General features: G+C 39.1%; 1 long non-coding RNA gene across 1 annotated transcript; it reads right to left on the bottom strand.

Moving 5' to 3' along the window:
- Positions 1–608: 608 nt before the first annotated feature.
- On the bottom strand, positions 609–1,343 carry LOC308332786. The gene is made up of 2 exons (XR_013965744.1): positions 965–1,343; positions 609–933 (listed from the first exon to the last, which is right to left on the bottom strand). It is a non-coding gene; the product is annotated as an uncharacterized lncRNA (long non-coding RNA).
- Between the last annotated feature and the right edge of the window lie 16,227 nt (positions 1,344–17,570).

Raw genomic sequence — 17,570 nt, 5'->3', positions numbered from 1 at the left:
CACAGAGTCATAAGCCTGCCTAAACAGGTGGGTTTTGAGGTGAGATTGAAATATGGTGATAGAGTCCATGTTTCTGATGTCAGGGGGGGATAGTCCTCCCCGCTCCCCATCACAATGACCTTCACACTGGGACCCCGAACCTCCAAGGCCACCGGCGTGTCTCCAGGGCCGGATGACCCCAGTAGGGTGTCCTTATAGGGACGATGCACTGGGTGAGCAACTTTCATTGAAACAAGTGGGCAGGGATTTTCTGTCCTTCCTCCAGAGATATATTAAGCTTTATGGTTTTATATGTTGCCATATTGCATTGCTATTTGAATTAGGCAGTGATGTATGAGTTTACCGTTGTTTCATGTTCCATTTTGTTGGTTTAATACTAATCCATTCTTGGCGGGAACTAAGCATTATGTTATACTTTAGCTATTGAGAAATAGCTCATAGCGTGCCACCAAGTGGCGCGCTACGAGCTTGTAGGTCTATTTTTGAAAAATCGTGAAAATGCGGCACAAATCTTTGAATATATTATATTCTTTCAGAAGACTCTATTTTTATTTCGACGTCAGGCCTAAATGGGTTAATAAAGTATCTTCTCCCTTTTTAACTTTAAAAAATAATAATTTCTTTGTTTGAACTTCTCACTCGTCCCCTAGCTTGTTGTTAACTTGTTCTATTCGTTTTCTTTTCGTGAAGCTGTGTTTTTGTGCAGCTCTGATCCTCAACCCGTCCTGGACCAGTTGAGGCTTCCTCATTTCTTGTTGTGTGCAAATATACATTATAAGGATAACCAAATAACAAATACATGTGCTTCAATTAATGCACCTTGCTCCATTTAATGTCACTGTGTATTCTGTCATAAATAGTTATCTCCCTGCAAAGTACTGCGATTGTTATAAACATACCAGTAACACATCAGCTATCATATGAATGTTTTATCTACATATAAAAATCACATGATTAACGTTACAATACAAAATCAGAACTGAAAGTATCCAACCAGAACTGGATCTCTGCACAGGCCCAGGGGATAATATAGTATGATATATTAATATTGTTGAGCTGCAGTTATAATCATTATCATTATGCTATATTATATTAGTTGACTATGGATACAAACCACAGAGCTGAAGCTTTGTATTTATTCTTCTTCAAATATGTCTGGTTAAGAAAAATAGATTACAAACTAGTTTAAGGTTGAAGTCTGCTGGTCAATATGTTGAGCTAAATGTTGAGCCTTCTTTTTCCACTGTGTCAACTTTTTTTTATTTGAACAGACCATAATTATGAGAGGTTGAAAATGGAACCTGTGGAGATTTACCTCTGCTGAAGCATAAACCTAATATACGTTTGTGTGTGATTCTGATTTCATTTGAAGTGTGGATTTTATATTGTCCCTGTCTATTCCCATTCCCAATGAAAACGATTATCGAACTTTTTACTGTGTAATGTTTGTCAAAAAGGTCCACGATAACACTGATTTACGAGCAAACAGTGGCTACTGGATTAGAAGATTACTTTGTCTCAAAGTTTGTGAATTTAAAATCAATTTGCTTTTTCATACTTAGCAGATGACTTTGCAAAGTTTCCAGTAGTCCTGTAGTCATGTTCTTCTATATGTTATATCAACAATCTATATGCTGAGTAATAAGACTTGGGCTTGTGTGATATTGCACTTTGAGCAATATCAGGCAGGCAATATCTTGTCACCTAAGTACAGTTAACTGAACAGTGTCTACAGTTCTCAATAGAAAGAGGGAAACCAGTCAAACCGCCACCGTTATGATAGTTATATTATATCAGGATACTTTACCATACAGATGTATATAATTTCTATTTCTAAGCTTTAAAGAATTGGAGTTCTCCTAAACCTTTTGATGTGTTGTTTTGCATGCTAAATTAAACAGGCTTACAAGTTAAGATGGGACATAAATGACCCCAAAGCACATAATAAATAGAACTTTAATATGAGAATCAGAGAACATTGCTGTGTTCATAGACTGAGACCATTTCAGCACACACGGTACCTCCACAGGGTTTAGTGTGTAAACAATGGAACTGGGACCATTCCCATTTCAGCACAGCAGCTATAACTATTAATTATGATCACCACTATAAGCCACTGAGATAATATTAGAAGTTGACACACTGTTTTGTTATTTATTAGATATTTTATTGAAGTTGTTCGTTAAAGACTTATAAGAACAGATAACAACAAAGAAACAACAAAGGACAATACCATCGGAATAATTCATGATGAAAATCAAAACAAGAAAATACAGGATATTATTGTTAAAAAAAGTCCACTTTGGTCCATTTGTACACTCTTTACATGAAGGACTTTACTGTGTAGATATAAGAGTCTCCTGTTGGTCCCTGATGTCGATGCCCACTGGCCTCATGTTCCTCTACTTGAGACGCCAGTGCCTGCAAAGCTATTCCTGCTCCTGCGTTTGAACAGTGTTTTGGGGAGGTGGAGAGAACGACTCGTCGTCAGGTGAGTCGTCCTCTCCTGCATCAGCGCCCTGGTGTTCTTAATCCACTCCTCTTTTGCTCCCACGTTGGATGCCCTGAGTACGGTCAGGTTGTTGGAGGTGAGTTTCCTTCCTACCGCCAACAGAGCAAACTTACAAGGGTCCCCCTCGACGTGTTCAATCACCCCCAACAACTCGGACGTCTGTATTGTGTTCTTGAAGCGGTACCTTGTCCCGCCGGCGGAGTCCCTGACCTCCTTGCTGAAGACCAGTGACTTCTCCAGCAGGAACAGGTGGCGCTGGTGAACCTTCTGAATGAAGGAGCTGGGGTTCTGCACCTGGAAGCTGTCGTGGAGGATCAGGTTCCCCTCCAGGACCTCCAGGTTCTCGTGGAAACCCTCCAGCGAGGCGAGGTGCATGGCGTCGTTAACCCTCTGGAGAACACCCAGGATCACCTGCAGGCCCTCCGCAACCTCCTCCTTCTGGCCCTCCTCGCAGCACGAGGACAAGTCCTTGAGCAGGAGCTGGTACTTCGTGATCCTCTGCACGGGTTTCATGAGGTGGGACTTGATGGAGTTCGCCCGATCGAGGCCGCGCCTCCGCTGGATGCCGTCGAAGAAGGTTCCGGCGTGTTCCGCCACGAGCCGATTGGAGCCGGGCGCGTTCTTGCAGTAAGTCACGTACGCCTGGAACTTCTCGGCCCACGCGACGAAGCAGTGGCCCACGTCCTCCGGCAGCTCGCAGTCCACCAGGTCCTTCAGGAAATGATCGCTGTGGAACTCGTAGAGCTCCCGCATGTTCCCGAAGATGGCCTGCTCCTTGTGGAGGATGCCCGTGGGTATCCCCTCCTCCTCCTCCTGCACTCCGCTAGCCATCTCCCACAGGTACGTCTCCAGACACTCGCGCAGATCCCTGACGTAGGCCTTCTCCGTCTGCAACAGCTCGTCCATGATGTAGCCTCGTTTCTGGGCCGACCTGCTCCTCTTCTCCCTGCTGCTGACCTCATGGTTGTTGTGTTCAGGCAGCTTATTGACGTCCTCAGCTGGTATGATGATGGCTTTATTGTGGTGGTGTGGCTGCAGCAGCATCACTCGCTCTCTGGCGAGGGCGCTGCGCTCCAGTGTGGACCGAACAAATGCCAGCAACAGCCGGGCCTGGGTGGTGTTGTTGGTCATCTGATTGCTGTGCAGGCACTGCTGCAGCAACTCCTTCCAGGCATCTTCTCTCTGCTCGGCCGTTCTCAGCCTCCGGGCCAACCTCCTCCATGGCATGATGACACCATCACTGCACTCCATCACACCTGACCTCCGCTGGACACTCATCTGCATCATCTCCATCATTCACAATGAGTATGTGACTTGTGACCTGTCGCCTTTTAAAGACCATGCAGACCTGTCAACAAATCCATTCAACAAACGGGGTGAAAACCATGGCAACAGCGTCACAGCGTGGTCGGTCGATGCCACGTCACGGTCAAGTGGAGACACGCCCACCCAGCGTGCTACAACAGACAACGTCAGCGTTTTCAGATCAACAGGTATCAACATATTTTTAATTGTAGCTTATTTTACTGATGGAAATTGATTTAACATGTTTTTTCTGGGATTGTTTATTGTATTAACTCAACCTAAATCCGGGAGAACTTTATTCATCATACCTAAACAGGTACCAGTTGTTTTTTTTGCATTCGTTGTGTCAACAACGAAGCTTGGCAGTTCGGCCTATGGGATCTGTTGTCGCTGTGTACGCTCAAAGGCTCTGTTGTCATGGTTACGGACCGTGTACCCGCAGGCGATGGGATTGGGCCCTGTAGCCGCTGTGAAAACTGCGGTTGCCATGTCCGCTTTATTATAAGCAATGTTGGGATTAGTCTTCTGTAAAGTTTCTTGCTAAGAAGTATAGTTGCTGGTTTTGCTTATTTGGTCTTCATAATGTTGGTTTAAACAGTGTTCAAGCCAAGGACCGCCAAATTAACATGTATTTGCCTGCGGACCCCCACCTGAAAACATTTTAGGGACCGGAAAATAGTTTATATATATTTTATTTTGGGGCTTGTTTTCATATACCATGATTGCTTGTTTCTCTCTGAAAACCTGCCAACACGTACTGTTGATAGTAAGCAGTCGAATCGATTCAAATTAACTCGAAGAAGTGAACCCACGTTTTATTTATTATTACGTAGCACAACAAGCTTAATAGCTGTCTGAAAATTAAACAACATAAACTTCTCTCATCAGCATCAGGCATTTATGGCCATGCCACGGTAGGTATAGCTAGCATTCAAATCACCTAAGACCTCACCTCACACTTGTAACAATTAGCTAGTAGTGGACCAGGGCTAACAATTAGCCTACCCATCAACCATGAATGAACATTTATGTCAGAATCGATAAATACATGTTATACATCTACTAGAGTCTAAATCTTAGGCTAGAATTGGAAAGGACCACAAGTACCCAGAATTCATTAAAGTTTGGTTGTTTTTTTCCTGTTCAGCTCCCCTCACAGAAATTGAGGAAGTAACCACAACACTCCAGTGCACTCCACTGCTCAAGTCTCATGAAATGCACCAGGACAATAACAAAAACTCTAGGTAAGTTAAAGAGTAATATCTTACATTTAAATGTGTATCTCTGTTGAGTTGTTTTATAACTTTATTGTATTTCTTTGTATTTTATTTTGTATTTTATTTGAAACACTATTCTTCACTGTATATAATGGTCAGATACTTGCATTTCAAGTTTCACAGTAACATTTTACCAAGCTCAAGTGAAGTTACAAGGTTTTTGACCAGCGAATGCCGATATAGGCCTACAACACAACAACAGGTGTTGCCCACGGGTCCTTGAGGCAGTTCCAGGGGGTCCCCAGCTAAATGATAGTTAGGAACCATATGGACCCTTATGGGACTGTACCTCTGAGAGTGCATTTGTACGGCTAGAGCCATAAAGAATCTTCTCCCTGGCATATGTTTTCTAATGGGGGGTCTGCAGGCTAATTAGTTTTAATTTGGGGGTCCTTGACATGAAAATGTTTGGGAACCACTGGTGTTGTGGCCATTTTGTTGGTTCCAAACATTTCTACCATAGCCAACAAACCCACTGATGCACTCAGGGATTAAGGATGTACGCAGACATAAGACACAGATTGTCCAACAGGTTCAATGTCTTTTTGGTTTGCATTTACTTTCCAAAGTGCAGTGAATGATACATTACAAACAGGCACATCTTCTCTTCCTTGTTATGGCATGATCTCTGTTCTGTCTGTCAGGTAAAAACCATTTGTCCACCAGGTGCATGCCGCTCCCCAATCACCCAGGCCTACGTATACCCTCTGTCAAGCAATTAGGCCTGGGGAGGCGTGCCCCTGTTGTCCAAACAATAATTCAATTATAACCCATCAAACTAAAGCCCAATAATGCCAAATAGCTACAACAATTGTGATTAATAATAATAAGTAGACATACATAAACAGTGAGGATGGCTTCTACAACTGGTGTAGAACAGGCTGTGGTTCAACAAACATTGTGTGCCTCAGGTCAGGTCACCCCTGTAAAATAACCTTTTCATCCACTGCACCACCTGAATTACACTTTATAGCACCTTTTGTCATATTAACAGTATGTAAATATGTATATGTTCCTCCAAAGATGCAGTATGTAAGGAGGAAAGCTGGAGAGAATATTTTGTTTCCCTTAGGACAGACTGAAAATAACTTTTATACTTGGCATTTAACCAGTCCAACCCCAGCATTAATTCCTATGCCGTGTGGAACATTCCGAGCTGCCAAGCTCACAACGCGTGTGAGCTTGTAGATCTGCCATTTGTGATGAGACTTGGTGTAGTCTAGTCTACTGTAGGCCAGGGGTTCTCAATGCTTTTGACTGGGGACGGTGACCCCTATCCTATATAAATGTGTCAAACATTGGCCGAATTATCAAATATTACATAAGAAAGAGGCAACAATTGTGAAAATAACGGATATTATCGGCTGTAACGGAGGCAAACAACTAAATGTATGCCTCAATTCCTGTATACCAAATTGTTTGTCAATTAATCCTAACCATTAAAGTAAACCTTGACTCTGGCGCCACCCTCAGGCCCTCAAGTGTCAACGTCCCCACACAAGAAGATAGCTCACAGTTTATACATCAATGTAGTCACAAAATGTTCTGAGTAAAGCGGATGAACAGTGTTTGTGCCACGTTTGGCCCCTTGACTGAGCCCCTGGGGTTTCTATTCTCATAATCTCTCTACAACAGTGGTTTTCAACCCTTTTCATATCAAGGCTCATTATTTATTCTGCATTTGAGCCACGGACCGCCATTTGAAGAGATTTAGCCTTGCAGTTTTCTGAAAGATGTTTCTGTATCAGTGGTGCTCAATATTTCATGTCAAGAACCCCAAAAATTATATGTAATTGACCACCGACCCCCATCTGAAAATATGTTGTTCCAGGAACCCCTCAGAAGCAAAGATTTGAGTTAAAAACGTTGGCTCTGAAAGAATATATATAATTATTCAAAGATTTGTGCCACATTTTCACGATTTCACGATCAAAGATAGCAGACCTACAAGCTCGTTGCGCACCACTTGGTGGCACGCTATGAGCTTGTAGATCTGCTATTTTACTTCAGTCAAGACATAAACACTTTGGTGACTGCTGTGTGTGGCAGGACATGAAGAGTCAGATGATGAAGGGACGTTTCCGGTTGCGGTTGACATGAACACCTCCTGTCTCCTTCTAGAGCAGAACTACAGAACTACATGAACACCTCCTGTCTCCTGATGGAGCAGAACTACAGAACTACATGAACACCTCCTGTCTCCTTCTAGAACTACAGTCTGATGAGCGAGTCCAGTGGAGAACTTCATCCTCAGGTGTGTAGAAGGATGTTGTTGAGAACCGTGTTGATTTCGTCGACTACAACTAAGACGAAAAATGTTCGTCGTCTACCTTTTTTTCACTGAGGAAAACTAAATGGAAACTAAATGAAAACTAAGCTATGGTGACAAAAACTAAGACTAAATATACAGACGATTTCGTCAACAAATAAAAACTAAAGACTAAAATGTTAGGAAGGGACTAGTGGACAAGAGATCCAGTATAAGTCATTTTACACTAGGTTGCATGCTGAAAATAGCAGATCTACAAGCTTGTGAGCAGTCATTACGGCTTTATCAAGGCCTGACAAAATACGTTCTGGTCGACTAAATCAGCTGTAGATTATGATATTATTAAATCTTATGATATTTAGTTAAGGACCCCCATATAAAAATATGTTGTTCCAGGGTCCTCCCCAGAAGAGAAGCAAAGTTTTGAGTTAAAATGTTCACTCTGTAATAATATATATTCAAAGATTTAAGGCACATTTTAGGTCATAGCGTGGCACTCTGTGCTGCACTGTGAGCTTGTAGATTTGCTATTTTTCAAAAGCTAAAGTATAATATAATGCTTTATCTACTTTTTCTGAGTTTAATTATGACAAAGTTGTGATAATAATAGAAAATGCAACTATATAACAGCCAGTTCAATGCTGTGTGAAGTCGGGGTGGGCTAGTGGCCACTGCTATGAAAAGTTGGATCACATCCATTTGGGTTCTCCCCAGTATGAATTATCTGGTGTGCTTTAAGGCTATTCATTTGAGATCATTGTCCACAATGATCGCATCCATATTGTTTCTCCCCAGTATGAATTATCTGGTGTGCTTTAAGGCTGGACATTCTAGGGAAGCGTTTACCACATTCTTCCCACAGGTTAAAATGTAAACAGGCTAAATGATGATGGCTGATGCTTCAGTCACTGTAAACAATGCATTCAAATGCAGAGATTATATGTTAATGGTCACTGGTTGTCTGGCATTGGACAGATCACCTGTTAAGGATCACATTATGGATGAACTGAGACCAGTTTACACCTCTTTGACTCTGAGGAGTTTCAGCAGAACTACAGAACTGCCTTTTAAATGTTAAAGGTGCTGTAAGGGAGATGTTTTAAGGCTCTAGTAAATCATTGATATATTGTTTGTTCAGTAACAGATCGTCTTCCCATGTCTCCATACCTACTTCACTAACATCATTATTGATGATCATTATTGATGATCATTATTGATGATCATTATTGATGATCATTTTTGATGATCATTATTGATGATCATTATTCAATCATTATTCAATCATTATTCAATCATTATTCAATCATTATTCAATCATTATTCAATCATTATTCAATCATTATTCAATCATTATTCAATCATTATTCAATCATTATTCAATCATTATTTCATAATGTGAATTGTGTTAAAAGTACAATTGATCAACAGTAATATGAAGGGGTAATTAAGGCCTGGGCTCTACTGTTTTTAAGAACATATTAGCCTAATTGACTTACATACGCCTTGACGCCAGCTTCTTACAAAGAAAAACAGTTAGGCCTATTTGTTTTCCAATACACAGACTGCCACTCACCCCTAAAATGATTGCAAACAGTCTTCATAAATAGTACACAAGCCTTCACATCTTTTACCAGTATACTACCACATCCCCTGTACTTTATTTTAATAATATATTTTATAATACTTTTATTTTATTAAGGTTTATGTAAATTTATGTTGTTAAATTTGTTTTCACTTTATTGTAGTGTTTAACATAATGTGTCACTATATAGATTACCTTTCATAATAGCATTTTAAATATACTTAACTAAATACATAGGCAGTTTGTTTTAGTGTTGGGTAAAACAACAATTAATGATAATTAATATTTTTGTAAAGCACGGACAAATGATTGATTCAACACTTTATTCAGTTAGTAGAATGTTTACAGTTCAACAAAAGTACAGGTCAATACAAAAACCTGATACGAGGATCACAATTGTTTACACCAGGGTCCTCCATTTTTCAATTAATCCGAACATTTAATGACATACAACTAAAATCGTCTAAATGTAAACTACAGCAAATCTGGGGAATCTTTAACATGGCAAAAGACCAGTCCGTTCAAATAGTAAGTTTACTTGCAATTAATCTATACATGGAAACATGTGTTTCATCGCCATCCTATTCATCTAGAATTAACATGCTCATTTGTAATGCGTTTAAACAGTTTAGCCTTAAACAATTGCTTAAAAAATACCATACGGATCAACATGTTACACTTGGTTGTAATGTGTGCGGTCAGGACATTTTCATTGGCTCAAATTAGTACAATTCTAACACAAAAGTCAACAGTTTAAATCCAGTGTGTGAAAATCTAAATTATTTGAATTACTAAAAAGCTTTTCCACAAACATCACAATTATTTGGGTTTCTCTCCAGTGTGAACTCTCTGGTGGGTTTTAAGGTTGGACATTTGAGAGAAGTGTTGTCCACAATGATCACATCCATAGGGTTTCTCTCCAGTGTGAACTCTCTGGTGGGTTTTAAGGTTGGACATTTGAGAGAAGTGTTGTCCACACTGATCACATCCATAGGGTTTCTCTCCAGTGTGAATTCGCTTGTGTCCTTTAAGGTGGGCCATAGTAGAGAAGAGTTTCCCACACTGATCACATCTATATGGTTTCTCTCCAGTGTGAATTCTCTGGTGGCGTTTAAGGTTTGCAATATGAGAGAAGTGTTGTCCACACTGATCGCATCCATAGGGTTTCTCTCCAGTGTGACTTCGCTTGTGTCTTTTAAGTTGTGTCATTGTAGAGAAGTGTTGTCCACAATGATCACATCCATAGGGTTTCTCTCCAGTGTGAATTCTCTGGTGGCTTTTAAGGCTGTCCATTCTAGAGAAGTGTTGTCCACACTGATCACATCCATAGGGTTTCTCTCCAGTGTGAATTAGCTTGTGTCCTTTAAGGTGTGCCATTGTAGAGAAGTTTTTCCCACACTGATCACATCCATAGGGTTTCTCTCCAGTGTGAATTTGCTTGTGTTCTTTAAGGTGTGCCATTGTATTGAAGTGTTTCCCACACTGATCACATCCATAGGGTTTCTCCCCAGTGTGAAATCTCTGGTGGGTTTTCAGGCTGGACCTGTCAGAGAAGTGTTGTCCACACTGATCACATCCATAGGGTTTCTCTCCAGTGTGAATTCTCCGGTGTGTTTTAAGGTTTGCTATTTGAGAGAAGTGTTGTCCACACTGATCACATCCATAGGGTTTCTCCCCAGTGTGAATTCTCTGGTGGGTTTTCAGGGTGGACTTGTCAGAGAAGTGTTGTCCACACTGATCACATCCATAGGGTTTCTCTCCAGTGTGAATTCTCTGGTGGGTTTTAAGGTTTGCTCTTTGAGAGAAGTGTTGTCCACACTGATCGCATCCATAGGGTTTCTCTCCAGTGTGAATTCGCTTGTGTCCTTTAAGTTGTTCCATTGTAGAGAAGTGTTTGTCACACTGATCACATCCATAGGGTTTCTCTCCAGTGTGAATTCTCTGGTGGCTTTTAAGGTGTGCTATTTGAGAGAAGTGTTGTCCACACTGATCACAACCATAGGGTTTCTCCCCAGTGTGAATTCTCTGGTGGGTTTTGAGGCTGGACATTCTAGGGAAGCGTTTACCACACTGATCACAGCAGTGGTGTTTTTGCGTAGCCAAGGTTCTTTGTTCATTCACCTCTGGTAGAACAGGTAAACCAGGCTGATGATGCAACACTGAATTGGAAACAAAGACAAATTAAACATTGCTTAGTTGTACTTCATAGACTTAAAATTGCAGAAACTAACAAAGTTAATGTACACACTTATACATTAGCTTCCATTTATAGTTCGATAAATATCCATACAGACACAGTAAGTAACTTACAGAGGTCTTGATGATCCTTGGGTCCTCCCTGTTGAGCAGAATTGTTGAGAGAGTTCATCTTCAGCTGAAGTCTGGAGTCCACAGTCAGATGTGATCAGAACTGATTGATATCCTGGAGGAGTTGTGGAGAACTGACAACTTCAAACTCTTCTTATACTAGAGAGTCTGAGGTGGAACCACTAAGTGCTTGGTGTTGATTGACCAAAGAGGAGAACAATAGAATCATGTCTCCACCAATCACAACCTAACAAACTGCTGCATGTGCTCCACCCCTCTCTAACTCCTCCCCCATGCCATGCTCTGTGCATTCTATAAATAAACTACTAACTGTGAGATTGCTTTGTAAGCTTCATATTGAATTAATCTAAACTATCCAAATTATAATACATTGATGTATGAATATAAGTACATCCTATCAGTCTATGTGAACGTGAGTAAAGTAAATGCAAGAGTGAGCATAAATCCCAAATAACAGACACTGTCAGAGTCAAAGCATATAATATAGAAAACAAGATTTAGTTATTGGTAAATCAGGAATCAAATAACTGAAACAAAATTAAAAAAAAATAACTAAACATTACAGCAGAGAAGAGAAAGAAAGTCAAACTCAATCAAATGCAGTGGGAAACAGAACAGTTTAATTGTGATTCAACATGAATCAGAGTGCCAGCATACCTGCTGCTTTCTGGGAGTCTTTCCATATGTGGTGGATAAAAACTGCTGGTTTATAATAAACCTTAAAAAACCTCAAAGGAGTAGTTCCTACCAAACACTCTCCATTGGTTGGGACTCCTACTGGAGACTGATGTTCACAAACTATATGGTAAGGATATTATTTAACATGCAATGAGTATCTGGATAATATATGTCTGACAGTATTTAATAATATAAGTGGATATTAATTAATGCAGCAGAGTCAAAGAGGATTAATTGCTCCACATTATTTCAGTAACATCAGAACCAAGTAGAACCAGCTCTGGTGAAGAAACAACTGCTCATACTGTGATTTACATCCCAGTGTCTTACAAAGAAAAACAGTTGGGTCTGTTTTCTAAAACACAAACTGCCACTCACACCTGAAATGATTGCAGCCAGTCTTCATAAATAGTACACAAGCCTTCATATCTTGTCTTTTACCAGTATACTACCACACCCCCTGTACTTTTATTATTATTGTATTAACGTGCGATGTAAGTTCAATTTGTTTCCACTTTAGTATAGAAGACAGTGGTCTGGTTTCTGTACAAAACTGGTCAAGGCCTAACAACACATTAGTATATTGTCAAATCCTCTTAGTCTAATAGCCCATTGTGTAATGTCCACATCCATACAGTATTATTAATTCATGATCAGGATAAGTCAGGATAATAATAATCATATCCTACATTAATGATTACATTGTTATTAACAACAGAGACACAATAACGGCAACAACTGTATTTGTGTAAACCTGGACAACTTTAAGTCTTTAAGTCATTGTTCAGGTTGTTTTGCTCTGAGGGAATGAGGAGCACTCAGGTGTGGAATTAGTTTCAATAGGGTTGTGATGACTGCACTTTTATTCAATGTTTTTTTTTAATGCTAAATAATGAACAAAAGCCACATTCCTACCCCAGGTTAAATGTAAACAGGCTAAATGATGATGGCTGATGCTTCATTCACTGTAGACAATGCATTCAAATGCAGAGATTAAACATGTTAATTAATGGCCACCATTGGACAGATCACCTGTTAATGATCACATTATGGATGAACTGAGACAATTTTACACATCTTTGACTCTGAGGAGTTCCAGCAGAACTACAGAAATAGGTCTAATATTAAGTTCTAAGGGATATGTGTAGTTAAAATAGCTCTAGTAATCATTGATATAATTATTGTTTGTTCAGTAACAGAAGTCTTCCCATGTCTCCACATCCAGTCATATGGATACATACAGAATAGAAGTGAAACTGTATAAGGGAAACTGGAAGACATTGAACTAAAACACAAGCTGTTAAATCTTTGCAGGGTTCTCTCTCCTTTAGGATGGAATTTGTAACCCACATGTACATTTATTTATGTTTACCACAGAGCTTGTGCGATGGGCAGAGTGGGCAGACTATAATACTATATAAGGCTAGTGGCCACTGCTATGAAATGTCCAGTAATTTAAGAAAACTAATTCCTCTTAGGTTGGACTAAATTGCTTTATTTTGATTCTCAACTGATTATTCAATCATTATTCAATCATTATTCAATCATTATTCAATCATTATTCAATCATTATTCAATCATTATTCAATCATTATTCAATCATTATTCAATCCAATCATTATTCAATCCAATCATTATTCAATCCAATCATTATTCAATCCAATCATTATTCAATCCAATCATTATTCAATCCAATCATTATTCAATCATTATTCAATCATTATTCAATCATTATTCAATCATTATTCAATCATTATTCAATCATTATTCAATCATTATTCAATCATTATTCAATCATTATTTCATAATGTGAATTGTGTTAAAAGTACAATTGATCAACAGTAATATGAAGGGGTAATTAAGGCCTGGGCTCTACATACGCCTTGACGCCAGCATCTTACAAAGAAAAACAGTTAGGCCTATTTGTTTTCCAATACACAGACTGCCACTCACCCCTAAAATGATTGCAAACAGTCTTCATAAATAGTACACAAGCCTTCACATATTTTACCAGTATACTACCACACCCCCTGTACTTTATTTTAATAATATTTTTTTATAATACTTTTATTTTATTAAGGTTTATGTAAATTTGTGTTGTTAAATTTGTTTTCACTTTAGTGTAGTGTTTAACATAATGTGTCACTATATAGATTACCTTTCATAATAGCATTTTGGTAACTAAATACATAGGCAGTTTGTTTTATTGTTGAGTAAAACAACAATTAATGATAATCTATATTTTTGTAAAGCACGGACAAATGATTGATTCAACACTTTATTCAGTTTGTAGAATGTTTACAGTTCAACAAAAGTACAGGTCAATACAAAAAAACTGATACGAGGATCACAATTGTTTACACCAGGGTCCTCCATTTTTCAATTAATCCGAACATTTAATGACATACAACTAAAATTGTCTAAATGTAAACTACAGCAAATCTGGGGAATCTTTAACATGGCAAAAGACCAGTCCGTTCAAATAGTAAGTTTACTTGCAATTAATCTATACATGGAAACATGTGTTTCATCGCCATCCTATTCATCTAGAATTAACATGCTCATTTGTAATGCGTTAAAACAGTTTAGCCTTAAACAATTGCTTAAAAAATACCATACGGATCAACATGTTACACTTGGTTGTAATGTGTGCGGTCAGGACATTTTCATTGGCTCAAATTAGTACAATTCTAACACAAAAGTCAACAGTTTAAATCCAGTGTGTGAAAATCTAAATTATTTGAATTACTAAAAGGCTTTTCAACAAACAATTATTTGGCTTTCTCTCCAGTGTGAACTCTCTGGTGGGTTATAAGGTGGGTCAAATGAGAGAAGTGTTTCCCACAATGATCACATCCATAGGGTTTCTCTCCATTGTGCATTCGCTTGTGTGTTTTAAGGTGGGACAAATGAGAGAAGTGTTTCCCACAATGATCACATTCATAGGGTTTCTCTCCAGTGTGAACTCTCTGGTGGGTTTTAAGGCTGGACATTTGAGAGAAGTGTTTCCCACACTGATCACATCCATAGGGTTTCTCTCCAGTATGAATTCTCTGGTGTCTTTTAAGGTTTGCCATTGTAGAGAAGTGTTGTCCACACTGATCACATCCATGTGGTTTCTCTCCAGTGTGAGTTTTCTGGTGGGTTTTAAGGCTGGACATTTGAGAGAAGTGTTGTCCACACTGATCACATCCATAGGGTTTCTCTCCAGTGTGAATTCTCTGGTGGCTTTTAAGGTTTGCAATTTGAGAGAAGTGTTGTCCACACTGATCACATCCATAGGGTTTCTTTCCAGTGTGAATTATCTGGTGGGTTCTAAGGCTGTCCATTCTAGAGAAGTGTTGCCCACATTGATCACATCCATATGGTTTCTCTCCAGTGTGAATTTTCTTGTGGCTTTTAAGGCTGGACATTTGAGAGAAGTGTTGTCCACATTGATCACATCCATATGGTTTCTCTCCAGTGTGAATTTTCTTGTGGCTTTTAAGGCTATTCATTTTAGGGAAATGTTTTCCACATTGATCACATCCATATGGTTTCTCGCCAGTGTGAATTCTCTGGTGGGTTTTCAGGGTTGACTTGTCAGAGAAGTGTTGTCCACAATGATCACACCCATAGGGTCTCTCTCCAGTGTGAATTCTCTGGTGTCTGGTAAGTTGGGACATTGTAGGGAAGCGTTTACCACACTGATCACAGCAGTGGTGTTTTTGCGTAGCCATGCTTCTTTGCTCTTTCACCTCTGGTAGAACAAGTAAACCAGGCTGATGATGCAACACTGAATTGGAAACAAATTAAACATTGCTTAGTTGTATTTAATGGACTTAAAATCACAGAAACTAATGTAAAGTTAATGTACACAATTTACGCTTCATTTATAGTTCGCTTCGACGATCTGTTGTGCATTTTAGAAAAAGAGACAAACTACAGTATTATAAGTCGATGCTAATATAAAAACAATACAAATAAACATGACTTTTTATGACTATATCCATATAGACACAGTAAGTAACTTACAGAGGTCTTGATGATCCTTGGGTCCTTCCTGTTGAGCAGAATTGTTGAGAGAGTTCATCTTCAGCTGAAGTCTGGAGTCCACAGTCAGATGTGATCAGAAATGATTGATATCCTGGAGGAGTTGTGGAGAACTGACAACTACAAACTCTTCTTATACTAGAGAGTCTGAGGTGAAACCACTAACTGCTTGGTGTTGATTGGCCAAAGAGGAGAACAATAGAATCATGTCTCCACCAATCACAACCTAACAAACTGCTGCATGTGCTCCACCCCTCTCTAGCTCCTCCCCCAGGCCATGCTCTGTGCAACATTCTAGAAATAAACTGCTAACTGTGAGATTGCTTTGTAAGCTTAATATTTAATTAATCTAAACTATATCCAAATTATAATACATTGATGTATGAATATTAGTACATCCTATCAGTCTATGTGAACGTGAGTAAAGTAAATGCAGGAGTGAGCATAAATCCCAAATAACAGACACTGTCAGAGTCAAAGCATATAATATAGAAAACATGATTATTTAGTTATTGGTAAATCAGGAAACAAATAACTGAAACAAAATAAATAAAAATAACAAAACATTACAGCGGAGAAGAGAAACAAAGTCAAACTCAATCAAATGCAGTGGGAAACAGAACAGTCTTTAATTGTGATTCAACATAAATCAGAGTGCCAGCATACCTGCTGTTTTCTGGGAGTCTTTCCATATGTGGTGGATAAAAACTGCTGGTTTATAATAAACCTTAAAAACCTCAAAGGAGTAGTTCCTACTAAACATTCTCCATTGGGACTCCTACTGGAGACTGATGTTCACAAATATATGGTAAGGATATTATGTACATGCAATGAGTATCTGGATAATATATGTCTGACAGTATTGGATAATATAAGTGGATATTAATTAATGCAGCAGAGTCAAAGAGGATTGCTCCACATTCTTTCAGTAACATCAGAACCAAGTAGAACCAGCTCTGGTGAAGAAACAACTGCTCATACTGTGATTTACATCCCAGTGTCTTACAAAGAAAAACAGTTGGGTCTATTTGTTTTCCAAAACACAAACTGCCACTCACACCTGAAATGATTGCAGCCAGTCTTCATAAATAGTACACAAGCCTTCACATCTTTTACCAGTATACTACCACATCCCCTGTACTTTATTATTATTTTATTAAGGTGCAATGTAAGTTCAATTTGTCAATTTGACAGTGGTCTGGTTTCTGTACAAAACTGGTCAAGGCCTAACAACACATTAGTATATTATCATTCCTCTTTGTCTCATATCCCATTGTGTAATGTGTAGGCCTGTGTGCAGAAACATGTGTCCATACAGTATTATTAATTCATGATCCGGATAAATTATCATTATCCTTATAATAACACGCAGGTGTGTGGAATTTTCAAATGCTAAATAATGAACAAAACCCACATTCTTTACCCAGGTTAAAATGTAAACAGGCTAAATGATGATGGCTGATGCTTCAGTCACTGCATTCAAATGCAGAGATTAAACATGTTAATGGTTGGTTGTCTGGCATTGGACAGATTACCTGTTAATGATCACATTATGGATGAACTGAGACCATTTTACACCTCTTTGAC

The sequence above is a fragment of the Protomyctophum bolini genome (genome assembly GCF_963924005.1).
Source record: "Protomyctophum bolini genome assembly, chromosome: 18".
Taxonomy (NCBI): Eukaryota; Metazoa; Chordata; class Actinopteri; order Myctophiformes; family Myctophidae; genus Protomyctophum; species Protomyctophum bolini.
This window is presented reverse-complemented; position numbering and strand designations above follow the sequence as displayed.